The sequence below is a fragment of the Hyperolius riggenbachi genome, chromosome 3 (genome assembly GCF_040937935.1).
Source record: "Hyperolius riggenbachi isolate aHypRig1 chromosome 3, aHypRig1.pri, whole genome shotgun sequence".
NCBI lineage: Eukaryota > Metazoa > Chordata > Amphibia > Anura > Hyperoliidae > Hyperolius > Hyperolius riggenbachi.
The window spans coordinates 334,353,181-334,372,219 of record NC_090648.1 but is presented as its reverse complement, the minus strand read 5'-3'; positions in this window follow the sequence as shown (position 1 = coordinate 334,372,219).

Sequence of the window (19,039 nt, the reverse complement as noted above, 5' to 3'; positions counted from 1 at the left end):
GGCACCACTTTAAACCAAGTTATACTAACTAAATCCACTTTTCTAGCTGTAAAATGATTTTCCCCACGACTTTAGAACAGGTAATGGATTACATTTAAAGTGCATATATTCTTCTACACCTATGGATCTATATTAGGGGTTCATTTTTTCTCCCACGCATGGCGGTGTATTAGTTCACATTCTTGCCTTGCACTGCTGGGTCCCCAGTTTAATTCCCAGTCAGGACACTATCTGCATGGAGCTTGTATGTTCTCCTAATGTCTGTATGGGTCTTCCCCATGCACTGCAGTTTCTTCCCATATCTCTAAAACATACAGATATGTTAATTGGCTTCCCCTAAATTGGCCCTAGACTTCAATACATACACTACACGATAGACATGTGACTATGGTAGGGATTAGATTGTGAGCCCTTCTGAAAGACAGTTGAGTGACAAGACAATATACTGTACATCTCTGCAGAAGATGTTGGCACTATATAAATGCTAAATAATAATAATTAAATGGAACTCAGCCTTGCTGTCTGTGCCTTTATTACGTAGTTAACAACAATTACTGTATCTTTTGGTCTATAAGACCCACTTTTTCTCCCCCGAAAGTGTGTGTTGGGTTGGGGGGGGGGGGGGGGGAGTCACGGCGTCTTATAGTCCAAATGCAGGGAGCTCCTGACTTGTGAATGCCTGCCAATACGAACCTCCAACCCGCCACAATGTCAGGGAGTCCCTGTACTGTGCCATGCTGAGGAGGACACAGGGGGACGACAGAGGACACAGGTGGATACACAGGGGCATAGAGGAGGACACAAGAGGGAGAGAGGTCGACACAGGGAGACACGAGGTACAAGGGGGCATGAGGTACAAAGACGGCATAATCCACAAGATGCCCCTTCACCATGGATGTACCAGTTTTATTACTGTATACATATTTTTTTCCCCCTGGTTTTTGTCCTCTAAACCTAGGTGTGTCTTATAGTCCAAAAAGTACAGTACATGCCCATAAATGCTTAAAAACTACGAGTAGTAAGAACAGCGTTATCTCTTCGTTGGTTTGGGTAACACAGGTGAGGGTGGCAAAAAGTTTCAAACCAGATGATTGCATAGTTGTCCAATATAACTTATTGCAATGTAACCTGCTATGCTATTAAAACCCACTACCTTGTATGATATTTGCATAGTATTTAAGTGACTTATGAATATACAGTAGTTTACTTTCTTTTCACACTGTGTATCCATAACACTGTTTTTTCATTTAGCAGCATTCGTAAATTTCACTCTATTGTTTTTCTAAACAATCTGTTTTCTAGCTCCAATGTCATAAGAGATCCTATACATATATATATATTTAGGGATAAAAATCATGAAAATGTTTCTTTCCTCCCATTCCACCTCATATGCCCCTATTGCTATTTTCTTAGTTGACAGAAGAGGAACCTAGTAGTTAAAATAGTTTTGGTGGGTGTGGTGCTTCTAAGGATAAGGTCCCCATCTTCTGAGGAACATAATTCCCAACATATGGTCAGTGTAACAGCCCTTTTGCAGTCTGGTATACAAATATGTCCCCTGGGGAAGAGAGCAAAGGAAAAGAGAATAAAAAAAGGATAGAATCTTAAATACAAGGCTATAGAAACTTCACCTCTTTTCATTTTCTTGCTCTAGATAGAAAATGTATAGATTTGACGCGTATAATACATCTGAGGAAAGGTTTACCCAAGCCAGTTTTGCTAAAACTGACTGGCACTAGCAGATGCAGTATGAGTTGTGTAAAAAGGTATGAATCAGACCCTAAAACAATTTTCACAAAAGAAGGCATAAACTTGGAACGTCTTCAAAATGGCAACAAAAAGAATATGTTACAGCACAAATAACTGTACTATATTGTATGTAGTGCAATCCTTAGTAGCTTAAGCAAAACCCTTGTAAATGAACAAAGTACCTACTTGTACTAAATGGCACTCACATATCTCAAGACCATCAAAAGTAAAAAAAAAAATGTTCAATTTTAGGGCTCGATTCACAAAGCGGTGCTAACCCAGTTAGCATGCCTAAAAGACTTTAGGCATGATAACCATTGCACCATGCTGGTGAAAAGCCAGTTTAGGCGTGATAAGTTTAGGTGTGATAAGTTTAGGTGTGATAAGTTTAGGCATGCTAAGTTTAGATAAGTTTAGATCGCTTGCAAAGTCCCGCACGCAAAGCAGCGCCATTAAACTTTATACAAAGTGCACCAGTCTTTGCTAGCGTAAAACTTTTGATCAGCTGTGCACTGCGGTGCTAACGCAGTTGGCGCTTAAACTTAGCATGCCTAAACTTATCACACCTAAACTTATCATGCCTAAACTTATCACACCTAAACTTATCACACCTAAACTTATCATGCCTAAACTGAGTTTAGGCATGATAAAGGGCTTTTCACCAGCGTGCTAACTGTTAGCACTGCTTTGTGAATCAGGCCCTTAATGTATAGCGTGCATAATACTCTATAATAAAACCCCTGTGTCCCTGCATGTTACGGTCTCTGTGTCCTTGGGTCCATGCTTTTTGCTACTGTGCATGTGCGCAGCACGGACCCGGACAGCCGTTGAGACAGGAGGATGGGCCAGTGAGCCACGCCGGCGTTTGCATGGGCGGACTGGTGCATGTGCGTGCACAAGCGGCGGGTGCGTACGCATGCGCAGTTTAAAAGACAGACCTAGAGCACGTTTTTTAACAGGCTTGGGTCTACTAGTATATAATAATTTGCAATGCACAAAGATTTGTGCATTGTACATACACCATTTTTTACATTCCATTAGGCAATACGCACGCTTGCCCCTGATATCGTGGGGGCTTTTTGCTTTTTCCGGTGCTCTGTGACCATGTTTTCATTCATGCAGTTTTTTTAATTTTGCAGCAAAGGCAAGGAATTACAAATGGACACAAGGGGCTCGATTCACAAAGCGGTGCTAACCCAGTTAGCACGCCTAAAAGACTTTAGGCATGATAACCATTGCACCATGCTGGTGAAAAGCCAGTTTAGGCGTGATAAGTTTAGGCGTGATAAGTTTAGGTGTGATAAGTTTAGGCATGCTAAGTTTAGATAAGTTTAGATCGCTTGCAAAGTCCCGCACGCAAAGCAGCGCCATTCAACTTTATACAAAGTGCACCAGTCTTTGCTAGCGTAAAACTTTTGATCAGCTGTGCACTGCGGTGCTAACGCAGTTGGTGCTTAAACTTATCATGCCTAAACTTATCACACCTAAACTTATCATGCCTAAACTTATCACACCTAAACTTATCACACCTAAACTTATCATGCCTAAACTGAGTTTAGGCATGATAAAGGGCTTTTCACCAGCGTGCTAACTGTTAGCACCGCTTTGTGAATCAGGCCCAAGGTGCCTGATTCACAAAGTTGTGCTGACAGTTAGCACGCTGGTGAAAAGCCCTTTATCACGCCTAAACTCAGTTTAGGCATGATAAGTTTAGGTGTGATAAGTTAAGGTGTGATAAGTTTAGGGGCTCGATTCACAAAGCGGTGCAAAGTGTTAGCACCATGGTGAAAAGGCCCTTATCACGCCTAAAGTCACTTTAGGCATGATAAGAAGAAACTCGCGCGAAGTTGCCGCGCGCAAAGTTTTGCGCGCAGCGTCCCCGCTTCGCGCGAAGCTCCCATTAAGCCCTATGGGACTTTGCGCGCGCTCTCACGCGCGAACGCGCGAACGCGCGTACGCGCGGTAACTTCGCGCGAAGAGCAGGAAAAAGCGGTGATAACTCAGTGGTGAAAAGGTCATCACGCCTAAAGTCTTTTAGGCGTGATAACTGGGTTATCACCGCTTTGTGAATCGAGGCCTAGGTGTGATAAGTTTAGGTATGATAAGTTTAGGTGTGATAAGTTTAGGCGTGATAAGTTTAAGCACCAACTGGGTTAGCACCGCAGTGCACAGCAGATCAAAAGTTTTGCGCTAGCAAAGTCTGGTGCACTTTGCATAGAGTTTAATGGCGCTGCTTTGCGTGCAGGACTTTGCGCGCGATCTAAACTTATCTAAACTTAGCATGCCTAAACTTATCATGCCTAAACTTATCACGCCTAAACTTATCACGCCTAAACTGGCTTTTTACCAGTGTGGTGCAATGATTATCACGCCTAAAGTCTCTAACTGGGTTAGCACCGCTTTGTGAATCGAGCCCAATATGTGGAAAAACTGAAAGCTTTCAATTTTTTTAACTACTGGGGGGAAAAAAGAAGTGAAAACGAACATGGACAAACGCAAAAAAAAAAAACAACCAACTGATTCTTGAGCAGCCCATTGGTTTTAACTATATGTATGGCAGTTTCTTTGCATGCGGTAAAATACCTGCAAATCTAGCTGTTCTCCCTGCCTTCATTATTACCTGCCTTGCTGGGTTCTGAAGAGCACGACTGGCCAGATTACCAGGCGAGATAATGGCTGAATGAAGTGGCCAGTGAGGATTGCGAGGAACCCCATAGACCTGATGGAGCTGAAGGAAGCCCCAGGTAAGTATAAATACAGTATTTTAACACATCTCAGGTACAAGATAAACTAACAAGTATGATCTTATATTTTAAATTAGTAACCTTCTCAAAAGCTTTCTTATCATTTCTTAATTAATCCAAGGAGACTAAACTATAACTGGGAACTCTATTAGTGTGATGTTATGCAGTGAGCAGCATGGTGTACAAGAATTATCCAGTGATGTAACTTGTTGTTCTCTCAACAGACTTGAGTTGCTCAGTGACTGGCAATGTGATCCGGGGCCTCTTGCCACTTGCTGGAGCTGGGTCAGATAAACAGATACAAAGGGCAAAATCAGCTGTGCAACATTTAGATTGCTGGAATTTCTATTGCTTTTTAAAAAATCAAGATATTTTTATAGCAAACATTTAAATGGTCATCCAACCAATGTTGGAGGGGGCTGGTGAGAAGCTGGGAAGATCCTTGTGTGGCCAAAAAGCAGTAACTTTATGCAACTCATCATTAAGGTTACTGTGACGGATTGCGGAGAAACCGCCGCGCCTTCTGACAGTGAGGTGGCGGTGTCCGCGCACAGAGCGGCGGTTTCCCCGCAGCAACATGCGTCTGGTTTGGCTGGACCCAGTAGTGCACACAGATGGAGAGCTACGCGCGCGCCGCAATACAGGCTCTTTATACCAATAGGAGAAGGGTCAGCTGATCGAGGCGGTCAGCTGATCCCACCTCAGTTGTTGATTGGATGATGGGAGCTGGGTGGTGCTGGAGAGTGCTCCACTATATATATCTCTTGCTGTTCAGTTGCTAGTTGTCTGGCGTTGCGAATACCTATGTGTTAGCACTCAGACCTAGTCAGATCTTTCAGTGTGGTGGAACCAGGAGGACCTGGGAATCCACACTTAGCCAGTTTACTGTGTATTATCTGTGTTATTCATTAGACCAGTTCCAGGGTGTAGAGACCATGGACCTCACACCCCAGACTAGAAATACTGTGTATTATCTGTGTTATTCCTTAGACCAGTTCCAGGGTGTAGAGACCAAGGACCTCACACCCAGACTAGGGAACTTGTGTTATCATTCTGTTATACATCAGGCTAGTTCCAGGGTGTAGAGACCACGGACCTCACACCCAGACTAGGGAACTTGTGTTATCATTCTGTTATACATCAGGCTAGTTCCAGGGTGTAGAGACCACGGACCTCACACCCAGACTAGGGAACTTGTGTTATCATTCTGTTATACTTCAGACTAGTTCCAGGGTGTAGAGACCACGGACCTCACACCTAAGACTAGACATTGTTTGATATCTGTTATGACGTATTGCTTTCCTGACCATCCCTCTGATCTCTGATTCGGTACCTTGCACTTCTGATATTCCGTTGCCAAACCCTGCTTGCCTTGGATACCGAATCAGCTTACTGTTTTTCTACTTTATCTGTCAGTGTGTTGCCGACCCGGCCTGCCCGACCTTTCTGGCTGTCACCCACCCCTTGGGTGCTCAGCTTCCCTGCAGGGCCCTGCTGCTTCTCAGAAGGGGCACTGATGCTAACCAGTCAAGGTCTCCTTCCCCTGGAGTCCTTGACTGCAGTAGTGTCTGTCTCTACTTATTGGACCACCTGCTACCCCGGTGGTCCAATTGCTACTGTTACACCAAACACTCACACGCTTCAGGTGTCCAGAGGTTAGCAATATATCTGTATTATCGGTGATTCTGCAGATCATCAATAATCAGGTATATATCTGTATTCTTGGTGATACTGCAGATCACCAATAATCAGATTCTCTATGCGTGCTGACACCAATCGTTACAGATCGCCAGACCAAACCAATATGGACGCACTTAGCAGTCGTCTTGACACACTCACCACCTCGGTGGAAAATCTCATCAGAGTGATAAACGGTCAGCAGGCCCAGATCTCTGCTATATCTGGGTTACTACAGGTCCTTCAGACGACTGTAAATTCAGTGCGATCCCCTCCGGTTACAGACTTGAGAATGTCTGTACCAGAAAAGTTTTCTGGCCATAGATCTGACTTTCAGAATTTCAAGAATCGTGTGATGTCATATTTTGAACTGAGGCCTAACCTGTCAGGAACAGAGGCACAGAGAATTGTCTTTATTAAAACCTTACTCTCAGGAGATGCTCAAACCTGGGCATATAACTTAGAGTCAGGGCATGAAGCACTCAGGTCAGTTGAGGAGTTTTTTAAATCCATGGCCATAATCTATGATGATCCAGACATTTCCTCTACCGCAGAGCGGAAGTTGAAAACCTTGCGCCAGGGCAAGGATCCTGTGGAGGTTTATGCAGCGGAGTTCAGGAAGTGGTCGGTATCGGCCAGGTGGGGGGCTTTTGCATTGCTAGATTGTTTCCTATCGGGGTTATCAGACGCAGTCTCTGGTTTGATGTTGGGATATCCTGAACCTAAAACCATTGAGGAAGCAATCTCTTTGGCAGTACGGGTTGATCGTAGGTTACGATATCAAAGACAAACCCGTGGTAGGGACCGAGTCAGATATGTCTCCTATACCACTTCAGCGTAAAAATCAAGGAAAAGTGGGGGGTTGGGAGGCATATGCAATAAACTCAATCCAACACGCTTGTTATAAAAAATACAAAAAGATACTTTAATTAATTACTTTTACAAAGAACATTAAAAATGTCGCACATGTAATGCAGCCAGACACTCAACAACGCCACTACTCACACGTCCACATACAACCCCTCCTCACTGCGACCACCTGATGTGGTCGGGGATCCCAAAAAAATATATATTATTGTGTCCAATCCAGTGTGGAAAAAATGGAAGTGTCCTGCTCAATCTCAGCAATAGTGTAAGCTTGAACAATAAGGGAGCTGTCACAGGAGCCCTCAGTGGCTGACCGCACTTAGCCTTCTAAACGGTGCCAGCGCACAGATCGTGCGAACTCTGGTCGCAGTCAATGCGCAGGAACCGTTAAGAATTAGCCGCAGACAACTCAGAAGGGAGCCTGTGAGACACGGGTGATTACAACGTCACCTACTGGTTCAGAGTAAACTGCCACCACCGCGGTTACTATGGGACCGTGGGGCCCACTAACTGACTGACTAATCCTGCGAATAAAACGGTTAAACACACGATATTCTGTCTAGCCAACAACAAACAAACAGTAGCGTATCTTCAGAGACCCGGGATCAGTTCTGTGTGTGCTGATAAGCAGGGTAGCGGAAAGTGAATGACTTGGAGAAAGTCGTTTATTCACGCAATATAAATAATTAATATATACAGACAATTATGAAAATCAACAATTATGAAAACAGTAATAGCCAGTATGAAAAATAAAAGAAGGGAGAAAAATACTTAGTTCCTGGAAAGATGTCCTTATTGTGGGAAGAATCATAAAGTCCTTGGTTTCAAAGTCCAGAGTTCAGAGTTCAGACCAGGTGGATGCCAGCATATCCTCAAGCTGGCATCTGAGGAGTGCAAGATGGTTCAGAGTGGAGGACACAGCCCGCCTGCTGGCTCTGTGCTTTTGATGAAGCTGGTTTGGGGGTGTGGCAATGCCAGCCCCCTCTGAGCTACCAGCAAATGACAGTTCATTCCCTCTGAGAGATTTTAGAGCTAAACTTATGAATTGCTGTAACTCCTGAACCATACACGTTACATTTAGGGGGGTAACAGCTTCATACTTGGAGGAAAATACAGATTAATATGATACCTGACATGGCTAGTGCATCAGATCAGGGTCCTGAGTAGATTCATACCTGGGTGGTAGGGGCCCCGGGCCCCTCTCGACTGGTATCAAGAGATCCAGCATGACCCTACGGATCCAATGATACCGCTCTCATAACCACCCTATTTATTGTATTCTGTAAATGGGCAAAAGATTATATTGTACATTCATTTCTTCCTGCTAAGGCCGGAGTCAGCCTGACTGGAGTCCAGCTGTGTCTGCTTCTTGTCTATGAAAGGCCCTGTTGGCTCCTTCAATTAACATCTGAATGTGAAATCTGCTTAGACAACTTTGAGTTTACACCTCTGGCTTGATCAGCAGTCACAGGGCCAGTCTTCCTGCCAGCTGCTTGTCACCTTATACCTGATGGATGGGCCATCAGCACAGCTTGAAGCCAGGGACTCTCCAGTGCAGATTAGGCTCAGGCTCATTAGCATATCAAAAGAGCCAACCAGCATTGGGAATGGTGCTCTCTTTGCTAAGAAAAGGACTTTAGCTGTCCCTACACACTCAACCCAGATTGTACCGTTTTGAAGCGCAATCGATGCAGGAATCGAGTGCGATCGTTCTTTTCTTCACGGGCGGTTCCAGGACGCGCCTGCGTCCCCGCAATCGTCCGTGACAGCCCTCCCCCTTGTCCGTGGCTTAGCCACTCATCCGCAAGATGTGTGGCGGCGCCGCTAACCTGGCTGACGGGCCTCGAGTTGCCGGTACGGCGGGAAAACCTATTGGAGCCTGTGGCTCGGTTCCCCTGGACCGGTCGCGGTCTGCTACCCTCAGGGTTGACCCAACATGGACCGTTCTGGACAGGGCGTTTGCGCCACTGCAGTCGGACGTGGTGTCTGCCGGGACTGCGGACAACGGGCAGTGGGTTGGTTAGGTCAACAGCCAGCCCACGCAGGGTTCCCCTGCTGAGTGGCTGTGGACCTAAGGGAACCCCGCGGGAATCCCTGGACCTTCCCAGCTCCTGACAGACGGCACATGCCCTGCAGTAGTTGGCTACATCCCTGTTCATCCGGGGCCAATAAAACTGTTTCCGAATACCGGCGAGTGTCTTGCGGACACCCGAGTGCCCTGTCAGAGGATTACCATGTGCGGATTTCAGCACATGTCCCCTGAACGCACTCGGGACCACAAGCCACTTGGTATCCGCGTGGGATCTACCTGTAGGGGGCTGTACAGACTCACTGTACAGTCTCCCACCTTCCCAGTACACCTTGAAAGCGGCCCCGTCTGCGAGGGGCTCAGCGGCTTGCTGCCTGAGCACCTCCAGGCTTGGGTCACTTTGTAGTGCGGCTGAGAATATGGCGCTGTCAGTTTCAGCCAACTGGCTCATGTCACACGAGGCCAGCGGCTGAAAGGTCTCATCCCTGTGGTCAGAGGAGAGGGAGGAGGCCGGAACCCCCTCCACCTGTCCTGAGCTCGGGTTCTGAGCAGTGCAGCTGCGCGGTACTGCTAGCACCGGTACACTGTCAGAATGGCACAGACGGACATTACTCAAATCATCATTGCATGCAGTAATGACATTGACAGGTATAGACATTTTTTCATTACAGACAGGTTGTACAGTAAACTCAGGTACAGTTACAGCATCATCACAACAGACAGTCTGTACATCAAACTCAGGTGCCTTTGAAGCAGGCACTATTGAACCTGGTACCCTTGAACTGGGCACATTCAACCCACCTCCCCCTGGTGCTCCCCCAAGTGTATAAAGTACCTGGTGGTGGGTGGAGAGTCCGTCTCCTTCCGTGAGCGACAAGGCGGTCGTGGCAGGTTCATAGTAGGACACAAGCTTGCCCAAATCAGTCCCCAGCAACACAGGGACTGGGAGATCCTTCATAACCCCAACAACCCTTTCGTGGACCCCTCCCACTCCCCAATCCAGCTTCACTCTTGCGTGGGCTATGTGGAAAAGGGTGCCCTCTACTCCAGTAAGGGCAAGGGATCGGCTGGAGCTGATGCTCTCCTTTGGCACAAGATGTGAGTGAACTAACGTGATGTCAGCTCCGGTGTCTCGAAATCCGGTGACAACTTTGCCGTTCACTCTAACAAGTTGCTGCTGGTCGGTTCGGTCGCGGATTTCCTTTCCGCGTGCAAACAGGACAAAATCTGACGATCCAGGCTGTGGTTCGCTGGCGGGTTGCCTCTGCTGTGGGTGAGGTGCAGGTGATGCAGATGATCCAGGTGCTGGTGGTGTCTGTCTCCGCTCCGGACAGTCGAATTTCATGTGTCCGGGCTGGCGGCAGTAGTGACAGGTGACCTCTCCAGGCGCTGCAGGCCTGGGTGCAGCAGCTGCACTGGGTGGCCTCTGTGGCGGACGGCTCACAGGGGCAGGAGGGTCTGCCGAGGTATTGGGCTGACCTCCTCTCCAGCTGGATGGGACAGTTCTGCGTGTATCAGCCACCCGGGTAGTTGCAAAAGTCTCAGCAAGGTCTGCAGCGACAGTTGCTGAAGCCAGCTTGCGTTCTAGCACAAATTGTCGTACATCAGCAGGGCAAATGTTCAGAAATTGTTCCAGGACTATCAAGTCCTCCAGGACGCCATAAGACCCTTTGGTGAGGCCTAGTGTCCACTGGCGGAGTGTGGTGAGCAAGCTGCTGACCACATCTCGGTACGAATCAGAAGACTTTTTCTGCCAGGCCCTGAACTTTTTCCGATAGGCTTCTGGCGTCAGCTGGTACTTAGTAATGATAGCGTCTTTTATAGCAGCATAATTATTATCCTTCTCCGCAGGCAATTCTGCGAAGGCATCAAGCGCTTTGTAGCGCAGCAAAGGTGTCAGATGTCTGGCCCACTGGTCTTGGGACAGACGATACTGACGGCATGCTTTTTCAAAAGACCGCAAAAACAAGTCAATGTCAGTGTCTTTTTCAATATTAGCAAATTTAAATTTTGCACTTACGGGTGCTGCAGCTCCTTCAGCAGGGAGGCTGGGCGGTGAACTCCGGCTGGCCTGTTGCACTTTTGCCATGTTTAGCTCATGCTGTCGTTGGCGCTCCCGTTCTCGCTCAGCGGCATCCCTCTCCGCGTGGCGTTCAGCAGCAGCAGCAGCAGCAGCAGCTTTGCGTTCTGCAGATTGGCGCTCCCGTTCCTCTCGTGCTTCCATGTACTGCATGTACTTGTCCAGGTCAGTCTCCATCAGCTTTTGTAATGCCTGCTGCATTACCGGGTCAGCACCCATGGACAGTCCAGTACTGGCCAGTTCCGGGCGAGTAATGTCAGAAACTCTGGGATTGGGGTCCATACTGACAGTCTCTGGCATAACTGTTGCAACAGGGCCCGCAGGATGCTCAACCTCTGTACGCCTAAGATCTTCAGCCTCTGGTTCCCCTTGATTGTCAGATGGGCTGGTATCCACCTCAGCGGACACTCCCGGCTCCCGCAGTTGCTGGGCATCCCATCTGGACAAGTCTGCTATCAGGTCCCGTTTTGTCTTGCGGAGGATGCCAATGCCCCTCTCTTCGCAAAGATTTTCCAGGTCTGCTAGGCACATGTTCTGGTAGTTCCCGGACATTTCCATGCCAAATAAAATAAAACTTTGGGGAAGGGGTACTGGCTACACAGTCTCTCTGTATATATAAAAAATATATTGCCTTCCAGCTACACCAACGAATTAGTTCGTTTCTCGATAGCGCTAGCGCTATCGCAGATACTTTCAGCACAACACAGATCCAACCGCTGCCTAACACTGTCACAGGAGCCCTCAGTGGCTGACCGCACTTAGCCTTCTAAACGGTGCCAGCGCACAGATCGTGCGAACTCTGGTCGCAGTCAATGCGCAGGAACCGTTAAGAATTAGCCGCAGACAACTCAGAAGGGAGCCTGTGAGACACGGGTGATTACAACGTCACCTACTGGTTCAGAGTAAACTGCCACCACCGCGGTTACTATGGGACCGTGGGGCCCACTAACTGACTGACTAATCCTGCGAATAAAACGGTTAAACACACGATATTCTGTCTAGCCAACAACAAACAAACAGTAGCGTATCTTCAGAGACCCGGGATCAGTTCTGTGTGTGCTGATAAGCAGGGTAGCGGAAAGTGAATGACTTGGAGAAAGTCGTTTATTCACGCAATATAAATAATATATACAGACAATTATGAAAATCAACAATTATGAAAACAGTAATAGCCAGTATGAAAAATAAAAGAAGGGAGAAAAATACTTAGTTCCTGGAAAGATGTCCTTATTGTGGGAAGAATCATAAAGTCCTTGGTTTCAAAGTCCAGAGTTCAGAGTTCAGACCAGGTGGATGCCAGCATATCCTCAAGCTGGCATCTGAGGAGTGCAAGATGGTTCAGAGTGGAGGACACAGCCCGCCTGCTGGCTCTGTGCTTTTGATGAAGCTGGTTTGGGGGTGTGGCAATGCCAGCCCCCTCTGAGCTACCAGCAAATGACAGTTCATTCCCTCTGAGAGATTTTAGAGCTAAACTTATGAATTGCTGTAACTCCTGAACCATACACGTTACATTTAGGGGGGTAACAGCTTCATACTTGGAGGAAAATACAGATTAATATGATACCTGACATGGCTAGTGCATCAGATCAGGGTCCTGAGTAGATTCATACCTGGGTGGTAGGGGCCCCGGGCCCCTCTCGACTGGTATCAAGAGATCCAGCATGACCCTACGGATCCAATGATACCGCTCTCATAACCACCCTATTTATTGTATTCTGTAAATGGGCAAAAGATTATATTGTACATTCATTTCTTCCTGCTAAGGCCGGAGTCAGCCTGACTGGAGTCCAGCTGTGTCTGCTTCTTGTCTATGAAAGGCCCTGTTGGCTCCTTCAATTAACATCTGAATGTGAAATCTGCTTAGACAACTTTGAGTTTACACCTCTGGCTTGATCAGCAGTCACAGGGCCAGTCTTCCTGCCAGCTGCTTGTCACCTTATACCTGATGGATGGGCCATCAGCACAGCTTGAAGCCAGGGACTCTCCAGTGCAGATTAGGCTCAGGCTCATTAGCATATCAAAAGAGCCAACCAGCATTGGGAATGGTGCTCTCTTTGCTAAGAAAAGGACTTTAGCTGTCCCTACACACTCAACCCAGATTGTACCGTTTTGAAGCGCAATCGATGCAGGAATCGAGTGCGATCGTTCTTTTCTTCACGGGCGGTTCCAGGACGCGCCTGCGTCCCCGCAATCGTCCGTGACAGGAGCGATTTAGTAGCAAGCTGTTGAGTGGTATCTATACACAAGAAGGATGCAATTCTTAGGTTAGTGGATTAGTAGATGAAGCTCATGCAAGCAGCAGCAGTAAGCGGTGTATCCACATCATGTAATATAGGCAGTTCATGCTGCAACATAAACAGACAAAGGCTGTATACTGTACCCACTCCGGGCAGCAGAAATGGCAAAGTGCAGCTTGTGTTCCTGGTCTCTCAACCCACCGCCGGAGCTCACGGCTAGGGGAGAGACATTACAGTCCCAGGAAGTCCACTTGTCGCAGTGCAGTGCAGGATTACACTTTTGTCAGCTTCCGAAACGGCTGATGTGCTGATGTGTAGCCGGACCAGAAGGGTTGCCAAAGATTGTCAGCAGCGGACAGCAAACCCCAGCAAGCAGTGAAAGGCAAGGGCGGAGAGCAGCAGGAGGCGAGGCTGGCTAACACCATGTGCGGCATCCGTAGCACGCCAGATGCCCTGACATGTTTCGCCGGGACTTCCGGCTTTCTCAAAGGGAGGCGTGGTGAACGTCATGTCCGTGCCCTGCCTAAATACACACACGCGGCCATTCAAACAGGCAGGCGTGTGCGTCATCCACTCACAAACAAGCCACAGCCAATCAGACACTACAGGGAGGAGCTGAAACCGTAGTAAACAGCTCCAGCGTGTGAGAATCACACACGCTGATGGTAAACAGTGAATGATGGCAGGTGGCTGTATCTGGGCGGTGCAGGCAGACAGCACATACGCACACAACATACATGTAATTCATACTTGAATATTGCCACTACCCTTAAACAAAGGAGGGGATTAAAGAAAAATAAATGAAAAAAACAAAAACAAAAACCAAAAAGTCTAGGGTTTGTTAAATTGGAGCCGGCATTAAGGCATCTCATAATGAATCTAACCAGGGGCATCATAGAAACAACCTAAAACTCAGGTCAGATGTCCCCAATATGAATGCTAAACTAGCAAACAAGTACAGTAATCAATAATTCAAAAAGTAATAAACATGCCATGTACAAGAATGTCGCAGGAGGAGGACCCGGGTCCCGACCCAGTCGAGGCAGTGCGCCAACAGACACAGGGCGCACAGAGGGGAACACCAATCACAAGAAGGGGAGGAGCAGCACGACCGAAGGAGCCAAGGCGCAGACCAGGGAGGGGGGAGGGAAAAACCCATTCACCATAAACATGTATCAAACTGGTAAGAATGCCGCATAACCCACTGAGTCATTCAGACCGGGTGGGTTTGTGGCTTTTAATTCAAAAATCCATTGGGATTCTTTCTGGAGGAGCAGCCGATCGTAGTTGCCCCCCCTAATTGTCGTGTGTATGCGATCAAGGCCAACAACTCGCAACCCACGGCAGTCGCCACCATGGACCGACCTGAAGTGCCTTGCCACAGGTGTGGTGGACGTGGTGCTCCTGATATTGGTGAGATGTTCACCAATTCTAGTCTTCAAATCACGACCTGTCTTGCCAATGTAGAACGCTCCACACTGGCAATAGAGGAGGTATACCACATACAGAGTGTTACAATTAACAAAATGTTGTAGTTTCCAACGATGTCCGTTGGGGAGCAGAACCTCCCTCCCCACGGATAAAAATCGGCAAACACCACAACCACCACACCCATATGTACCAGTAACATTGCAATGGACCCGTGTGGGCTCCGTGCCACGAAAATGACTACGAACTATGAGGTCACGGAGGGACGGCGCTCTTTTGAAAGCAATTTTTGGTTCAGGTGCGACCATTAAATTAATCTTGGGATCGTTTGTCAGGATATACCAATGTCACGCAAAAATGCGCGCAATCTCCTTGTGTTGAACAGAGTATTTTGTACAAAATTGCACACCCTCGGCGCCGTCCCTCCGGGACCTGTTCCTCAAAATTAGGGCAGTGCGATCAGCAGCACTTGCCCTTTGATAGGCTCTCCTCAGAAGATTGTCTGGGTAACCCCGGTCCCTAAATCGGGAACGTAGGTCCGCCGCCTCCAACTGAAACGCAGAGGCCTGTGAGCAATTGCGTCTCGCACGGAGGTACTGGCCCACAGGGATACCCCGAATTGTGTGTTCGGGGTGAAAACTATCTGCTCGAAGGAGGGCATTTGTGGACGTAGCCTTCCTGTAGAGCTTTGTGAACAGACAACCTTGCTCATCAACCATAATCATGGTATCCAAAAATGGAATTTTGTCAAAATCGTACGCTAGCGTGAAACGTAAATTGCGCGTGTTCTGATTAATGATACCTACAAATGACCGTAATTCATCCACCGAACCTGTCCAGACGATCAAGATGTCATCGATGTACCTGTGCCACACCAATACGTGGCACAGGTACATCGAGAGACCATCATTCGCAAAAATTCCGCGCTCCCACTCCCCCAGGTACAGGTTTGCGTATGACGGGGCACAGATCGTGCCCATCGCCGCACCCTGCACCTGGAGGTAGTGAGTCCCATCAAAAACAAAAATGTTGTTCAACAATAAAAATCTTAGCAGATCCAGTAGGAAGATGTTATGGGCCGTCTGTCGTATATCAAGCTCACCTAGAAAGGTACCCACCGCTGCCACTCCTTAATCATGAGGAATGCTAGAATATAGCGCCTCAACGTCCAGGGCCACCAGGATAGCACCAGGAGGAATCTGTGTGCCCTCCAGCACCCTAAGGAGGTGCATGGTGTCCCTGACGTAAGAGGGAAGGGCCTGCACATGAGGCTGAAGATGCCTATCAATGTACACGCTCACCCTCTCAGTCAGGGACCCACGGCCAGAAACAATAGGTCGCCCAGGAGGGCGTTCTTTGCGCTTATGTATCTTCGGCAATGCATAAAATGTAGGTGTAATGGGATGTAACACCTTCAAAAATTGACTAACATCTTCCCCGATAATGCTACGTCGCAGCGCATCATCAATAATGGTAAACAACTGTTTCTGGCACCTGGTGACCCTGGACGCGGGCACGCGCACATAGCACTCTCGATTATCCAAAATCTGTAAGCACATATCCCTATAGGCCAGCACCCCCATGACGACAACATTACCCCCTTTGTCAGAGGGCTTAATCTCCCACCTAGTCTGCGACCTCAGCTCCTCCAGAGCATCCAACTCCTCCACTGATAAGTTCTGAGCATCCGAGGTCCTTCCAGAGAGACGCATAATGTCCCTCTCTACAACTGAGATGAATGTCCTCAGACTGGGGCTGACCAAGAGGGGAGGAAAGCGACGAGACCGATTTCTCAATTCCAATTTGTATAAAGATGGCTGATATTGTACCGGTAAGGCATCTGGTAGCACATCCACATCAATACTAGTCTCATTAAAACTGATCCCCTCTTGGAGATCCACCAAATCGGCTAGGGCCTGTTTATCCTGATCCGACAGATAGATTTGTGGTGACGACAGTGTGTCCCCCTGGGAGACACTCTCATTTAACAATTTCATGAGGATTTTACGTCCAAAAATATGTGTATCAGTTATTACTTCAAACACATCAAAGTTATATGTCGGGCAGAATCCCAGGCCCCTCGCCAACAGTGCATGTATGGGTGCAGACAGAGTCTCACCAGTCAGATTAATCACTTGTAAATCAACCATTGATTTTGTCTCGTCAGATCCGCCTCCCTCCATCAGCCCAGTTACCCCAAAAAAGGCGAGGGCGAAGATCCCAAAAGTGGACCATCGCCATCGTCCTCTCCCGGGGTGGAGTCCGAGGCACCACCACATGCTGCACCCTTAGCAGCACCCCTGGGGGCTAAGTTCTGTTTCTCTTTCTCTTTCTTTTTTTGATTAGACCTTGTATCGTATCGTTTCTGTCCCTTAGGGGCGACCCTGGTGTCACTGATTACTCCTGAACTGCCACTAACAACTGAGGAGTCTGATTCCACCACAATCTCAGCCTCGGATGGAGTTTGTATGGGAACTGGTTTCCCACCCTTGGGTTTAATTGGCCTAGGAGGGCGGTAGCCCCACCGATAGGCGGAGCCTGTTTTATATGCCACACGATCACGTAACAATTTTTGGTCACGTTGAATAACCAGGTCTTTATTACATTTCCTAATATGAGATTCAAGTTCTTGATTGCGTTTCTTGTATAGTGGATCAGTCTCTGAGGTCTGTATTGACAAAGTGGTTTTAACAATCTCCGCCTCAGTATTAGCAAGATCTATCTCATCCAACTCGTTCATCAAGGTCAAGCAGACCCTGGCACAGCCCTCAAAATTGTTCTCCCATCTCTTTTTAAAATCTTCCGGAATATTTTTCCTATGGGGAAATGTTTGAAATCTAAGCCACATGGGATTCAGTTTGTCCTCCAAATATATCTTATTATATTTAATGTTCCACCAGAGACGAGACTTTTTTTCATACAGTCTTGTCAGTCTACGGAAGGCCCCATTGATAAGTTGGTGTGAATCTCTGGCGCCCTGCGTCTGCGAACAATCGCTCTCAACCTGCGAGACCAGGTCCTCCCACTGCAGCATCACCGCACATAAAATTGGCTCCAAATGTTGGTGCACACCACACACACCCGGAGCTATATGCTCCAATTAACCTATTGAAAAGCGGTATTTTTCCCTTGGTGGGTGTGTGTGTAATCACCAGCAAGTAAGTCAATCACTATATTGCACTGCCACCCACAAAAACAGTAGCGTAAAAATCAAGGAAAAGTGGGGGGTTGGGAGGCATATGCAATAAACTCAATCCAACACGCTTGTTATAAAAAATACAAAAAGATACTTTAATTAATTACTTTTACAAAGAACATTAACAATGTCGCACATGTAATGCAGCCAGACACTCAACAACGCCACTACTCACACGTCCACATACAACCCCTCCTCACTGCGACCACCTGATGTGGTCGGGGATCCCAAAAAAATATATATTATTGTGTCCAATCCAGTGTGGAAAAAATGGAAGTGTCCTGCTCAATCTCAGCAATAGTGTAAGCTTGAACAATAAGGGAGCGATTTAGTAGCAAGCTGTTGAGTGGTATCTATACACAAGAAGGATGCAATTCTTAGGTTAGTGGATTAGTAGATGAAGCTCATGCAAGCAGCAGCAGTAAGCAGTGTATCCACATCATGTAATATAGGCAGTTCATGCTGCAACATAAACAGACAAAGGCTGTATACTGTACCCACTCCGGGCGGCAGAAATGGCAAAGTGCAGCTTGTGTTCCTGGTCTCTCAACCCACCGCCGGAGCTCACGGCTAGGGGAGAGACATTACAGTCCCAGGAAGTCCACTTGTCGCAGTGCAGTGCAGGATTACACTTTTGTCAGCTTCCGAAACGGCTGATGTGCTGATGTGTAGCCGGACCAGAAGGGTTGCCAAAGATTGTCAGCAGCGGACAGCAAACCCCAGCAAGCAGTGAAAGGCAAGGGCGGAAAGCAGCAGGAGGCGAGGCTGGCTAACACCATGTGCGGCATCCGTAGCACGCCAGATGCCCTGACATGTTTCGCCGGGACTTCCGGCTTTCTCAAAGGGAGGCGTGGTGAACGTCATGTCCGTGCCCTGCCTAAATACACACACGCGGCCATTCAAACAGGCAGGCATGTGCGTCATCCACTCACAAACAAGCCACAGCCAATCAGACACTACAGGGAGGAGCTGAAACCGTAGTAAACAGCTCCAGCGTGTGAGAATCACACACGCTGATGGTAAACAGTGAAT